Below are 6,000 nucleotides of genomic sequence, written 5' to 3'. Positions count from 1 at the left end.
ATGCCTGAGGAGGACAGAAGAGGCTGTTGGATCCCCTGGAACTGGAGTTACAGACAATTGTTAGCTGCCATGTGGGTGCTGAGATTCGAACCCAGATCTTCTGCAAGAACAACCAGTGCTCTTAACTGCTGAGCCATCTCCCCAGCCCCCCAATTTTTTTTAAAGGAGGTAATAATGGGACTGGGAATGTGGCTCAGTTAGTAGAGTGCTTGCCTTGCAGAAAGCCCTGGGTTCCATCCCCTGCAGTGCCCAAACCCAGGCGTGGTACTGCTTGTCTGTAATCTCATACCTGTGGGACAGAGGAAGGAGGATCAGAAATTCAAGGTCATCCTGGGATATTTAACCAGTTTGAGGCCACCTGAGCTACATGAGAGGACACTGTCTCAAAAGGGAGGGGGAGTTACCAGACTTAGAGGTGCATATGAGGGAGTCACACCCTGACATCTTTAGAAAATACCCTCTGCCACTCGTGCCTCACCTGGAATGGAGATTTTGCTACATGGCAGAGATGGGAACTCTACCTACCTGGCTTGGGGTTTCCTGAGGGCTGGGTACAGCGCAAAAGTTACTCATATCAGAGTGTAGAGCAGAACATGTGGCAAGCTAAGGGCTCCATATCTTATTTATTTATTTATTTTAAATTATTTTTATTTTATGTGTATGAGTGTATTGCCTGCAATGTAGGTAAGTGCACTCATGTCCTGCAGTGCCTCCGGAGGACAGAAGAGGCCGTCGTATCTTCTGGATCTGGAGTTAAGGACAGTTCATAGCTGCCATGTGGGTGCTGGGAATTGAACCCGGGTCCTCTGCAAGAGCAGTCAGTGCTCTTAACCGCTGAGCCATCTCTCCAGATCCCTGATGTCTTGTTTAATGCAACTGAAAAGGACTCAGGATGTCTTTTTTTGTTTATTATTTTTATTTTATGTTTATGAGTGTAATGCCTGCAGGTAGGTGGTGCATCCATGTCGTGCAATGCCCAAGGAGGTCAGAAGAGGGTGTCAGATCCCCTGGAACTGGAGTTACAGATGATTGTTAGCCACCATGTGGGTGCTGGGAATCGAACCTGGGTCCTTCGAAAGAGCAGTCGGTGCTCTCAACCAATGAGCCATCTCTCCAGCTCCAAGCTCAGGAAGTCTTAAAATGTCCTTGTCTTACGGTGGGGGTGGTGGGAGGTGGGCAGAATGTGTAAGGCTAGTCTGCTCAGCATCAAATCTGGCCCCTACCATGTCCAAGCACTTTGATCCCACGCAGAGCTTTCACTTTTGTAGCAGTTTCCTTGTGTGATGTGGGGCTCATAGTGTCTGTGAGGGCGGGACCCAGAGAAGCCAGCACTCAAGTGCGACGGTAGCATTCCAAGTGGTTAGCCAGGTGCCAGGACTTCATGGTGTGAAACAGTGCTGACATCTAGTGGCCAGTCTAGGCTGGAAACAGTTTCAGCACAGTAGATCCAAATCCTGCTATGTACCACCTCAGGCCCAGTCTTAGACTCTCAAATGCCTGTGCATTCCACAGGCCACCACAATGCCGTTCCTTAACTACAGGAAGCCACCACTTCAGCACAACAAGGAGCAAAGCTTGAGAATCGACTGGGAAGTAATTTTTAAAAAAAGATTTATCTTTGCCGGGCGTGGTGGCACAAGCCTTTAATCCCAGCACTTGGGAGGCAGAGGCAGGTGGATCTCTGTGAGTTCAAGGCCAGCCTGGTCTACATAGTGAGTTCCAGGACAGCTGGGGCTACAGGGAGAACCTGTCTCAAAAAGACAAAAAAAAAGATTTATCTTTATGTGTATGAGTATTTGCTTGCATGTATGTAAGTACACCATGTATGTGCCTGGCACTCATGGAAGCCAGAAGAGGGCATCAGATCCCCTGGAACTGAAGTTACAGATGGTTGTGAACCGAACCTGGATGCTGTTCAAGAGCACCCAGTGCTCTTAACTGCTAAGCCTTCTCTCCAGCCCTTTTTCTTTCTGAGACGGTTTTTCTTGTAACCCAAGCTGACCTTGAACTTACAATCACAGTGTTTACCACCACACCATGAAAATTGGGACACTGGGTTGATTCAGGCCTTCGGAGGCTGTGCTGGACAGCTTCAGTTGTCAACTTGACACACCTGGGTAGAGGAAACATCAACTGACCTCCATCAGATTGGCCTGTGGCCATGTCTGTGGGGCATTTTCTTGATTGTTGAGTGATGCGAGTGGGCCCACCCCCTTGTAGGTAATACCACCCCTGGACAGGTGGTCCTGTGCTGTGTGAGAAAGGAGGCTGAGCACAAGCTAGGGGAGCAAGTCAGTACGCAACGTTCCTCTACACTCTGTGCCTTTGGATACTGCCCTGAGCGCCTGCCCTGGTTTCCCTCCATAATGAACTATAAACGGAAGGTGAAATAAACCCTTTCCTCCCCAAGTTGGTTTTGGTCAGTGCTTTATCACAGCAATAGAAAGTGAATTGAGACATAGGCTTTGAAAGAAAAAGCTGTCCGTGCCCACGCCTGTGTTCAGTATACTCATCCACATATGCATGTAGACTAGAGGTCAGTACTGGATATTTTCTCTATCGCTGTTTCAGTTTCTTTTCCTGTTCTGACAAAAGCAACTTAAGGGAGGAAAGGTTGGTTTAGCTCACAGTTCGAGGTACAGGTAGTCCGTCATGGTGGGAGAGTCAAGGCAGCAGAGCCCAAGGCAGCTGGTCACATCCCGCACATCCACGGGTCAGGAGACGGAGGTGAATGCGGCTTAGCTCCTTTCCTCATCTTATCCAGCCAGGATCTCCTGTCCAAGGAATGGTCCCACCCACAATTAAGATGGGTCTTCCTACATCCGGTAAGCAAACTACTTCCCACAGGCCAGCCCAGAGGCCCATCTCTCAGGTGATTCTAGATTCTGCCAAATGGATAATTAACTGTAGCCACCACTACACCCAATCTTTTTTTAAGAAGGCTAAGATCCCTGGGAAATGGAGCTACAGGTGGTTGTGAGCCGTCTGACATGGTTGCTGGGAATTGAACTTGGGTTCCTCTGCAAGAGCAGCAATACTCTTAACCACTGAACCATCTCTCAAGCCCCAATATTTTAGTATATTTTTGGACACAAATATTATAGAAGTCATTTTATCAAGAATGATACAAATATATTTTTTAAAGAAATGTTTTTTTAAATTTTTTATTTTATTATTTTTATTATTTTATGTGTATGAGTGTATTGCCTGCTTGTATGTGAGTGCACCCATGTTGTGCAATGCTGCGGAGGTCAGAAGAGGGCTTCAGATTCCCCTAGAACTGGCGTTAAGGACAGTTCGTAGCTGCCATGTGGGTTCTGGGAATTGAACCTGGGTCTTCTGCAAGAGCAGTCGGTGCTCTTAACCACTGAGCCATCTCTCTAGCCCCTTATTATTTTTATGTGTATACATGTATGTAAGTGCACCCATGTCATGCAGTGCCCTCAGAGGCCAGAAGAGGGTGTCAGATGCCCTGGAACTGGAGTTATAGACAGCCACTGTGTGGGTGCTGGAAACTGAACTTGGATCCTACGCAAGAGCAGCTTGTGCTCTTAACTGCTAAGCATCTCTCCAGATCATTTTTATAATTTTAAACTGCATTTATGTATTTATTTGTGTGTGTTTGTATGTGTGTCCCATAGCATTCGTGTGAAGGTCAGAGGACAACTTGCAGGATTTGCGTCTCTCCTATCATGTGAGTCCCGGGAATTGAACTCAGATCCTCAGGCTTGACGGCAAGCACCTGCCTGCCAAACCATTTCACTGACCCTCAATTTTTTTTTTTACGGTGGAGACTTCCTGGTGGGAATGCCTCAGTGCCAACTGTTCAGGAGCCTCTGTTCTGTCACCCTGTCACTGAGATGCTGTGAGCCTAAAGTAAATGCCGGCTAGACATGTACAGTACACCAGGCATGCAGGTCTTTTTTTTATGTGCATGAGTGTATTGACTGCATGTGTCTAAGTGCACCTGTGTCATGCAATGCCCTCAGGGGTCAGAGGAGGGCATCAGACCCCTGAAACTGGAGTTAGGAAGGATTGTTAGCCACCATGTGGGTCCTGGGAATCGAATCTGGGTCCTCTACGAGAGTAGCCTGTACTCTTAACTGCTGTGCTATCTCTCCAGCCCTGCAATGGGGACTCTTTAACAATGAATTATAGTAGTGTGCATTTTCAATTTTGAGTTAGGAGGGCGTGGTGGTGCACGCCTTTAGTCCCAGCCCTTGGGAGGCAGGCAGATCTCTGTGAGTTCGAGGCCAGCCTGGTCTACATAGGGAGTTCCAGGTCAGCTGGGGCTACAGGGAGACCCTGTCTCAGAAAGACCCCCCCAATTTAAAAATATATATATATATAATTTTATGTGTGTATTGCCTGCATGTAGGTAAGTGCACTTGTGTCGTGCAATGCCTACAGAGGACAGAAGAGGCTGTTGGATCCTCTGAAACTGGAGTTACAGACAGTTGTTAGCTCCATGTGGGTGCTGGGATTCGAACCTGGGTCTTCTGCAAGAACAGCCAGTGTTCTTAATCCCTGAGCCATCTCTCCAGCCCCTTTTAAATATTTTTAAAATATTTTATTTATTATTTTTATTTTGTGTGTATGCGTGAATTGCCTGCATGTAGGTAAGTGCACCTGTGTCGTGCAATGCCCGTGGAGGACAAAAGCGGTGGTGGTACATATGTTTAATCTCAGCACTCAGGAGGCAGGGGCAGGCAGGTCTCTGTAAGTTCGAGGTCAGCCTAGTCTACATAACAAGTTTCAGGCCAGCCAGGACTATATATATAGTGAGACCCTATCTCAAAAATAATAATAGTAGGTAGTGGAGAGCTGGCTCAGTGGTTAAGAGTGCTACTTGTCTTGCAGAGGACCTGGGTTAGGTTCCCAGCACCCACATGGTGGGTCACAACCATCCCTAACTACAGTTCCAGAGGATCTGAGGGCCCATTCTGTCCTTCACTGGCATTGCACACATGTGGTGCACTTACACACATGCAGACAAAACATACACATAACATTAAAATAAATTTTTTTTTGTCTTTTTGAAGCAGGGTCTCCCTGCAGCTCCAGCTGTCCTGGAACTCACTATGTAGACCAGGCTGGCTTTGAACTCACAGAGATCTGCCTGTCTCTGCCTCCCAAGTGCTGGGACTACAGGTATGCGCCACCATGCCAGGCTCTTAAAAAATTTTTTTAGAAAATTTTTATTATTTTTATTTTAGGTGTATGCGTGTATTGCCTGCATGTAGGTAACTGCACTCGTGTTGTGTCGTGCAATGCCCGCAGAGGAGAGAAGAGGCTGTCGGATCTCCTGGGACTGGAGTTATGGACAGCTGTTAGCTGCCATGTGGGTGCTGGGATTTGAACCTGGGTTTTCTGCAAGAACAACCAGTGTTCTTAACCGCTGAGCCATCTCTCCAGCCCCTAAGCCTAAGTTTTTATAACTTAATTTTTACTTAAAAAAAATTATGGGGCTGGAGAGATGGCTCAGCGGTTAAGAACACTGACTGTTCTTGCAGAAGACATAGGTTCGAATCCCAGCACCCACATGGCAGCTAACAACTATCTGTAACTCCAGTTCCAGGGGCTCCGATTGCCTCTTCTGTCCTCCGAGGGCATTTCACGACATGGGTGCACTTACCTACATTCAGGCAATACACACATACACATAAAATAGAAATAATAAAACTTTTTAAAACCTTAGGCTTAAATTATATTAAAAACAGAAAGAATACTTAATATTAGCCACTTTTCTGTTGCTGTGATAGAAGCACCATGACCAACAGAACTCATAAAAGGAAGAGTTTATTTGGCTATGGTTCTAAGGAAATTACAGTCTGTCATGGTGGGGAGGGTGGCAGCAAAGGTGGCTGGAGGAGGAGCAGAAGCACACTCTCAAATCTTCAAGCAGGCACAGGAAGCAAGAGAGCAACTTGAGATCCAGCAAGGCTTAGGAACTCTCTAAACCGGTCTCCAATGATGTGCTTCCTCCAGCATGGCCGCATC

The sequence above is a fragment of the Nannospalax galili genome, unplaced genomic scaffold (genome assembly GCF_000622305.1).
Source record: "Nannospalax galili isolate Female #2095 unplaced genomic scaffold, S.galili_v1.0 scaffold870, whole genome shotgun sequence".
NCBI lineage: Eukaryota > Metazoa > Chordata > Mammalia > Rodentia > Spalacidae > Nannospalax > Nannospalax galili.
This window is presented reverse-complemented; position numbering follows the sequence as displayed.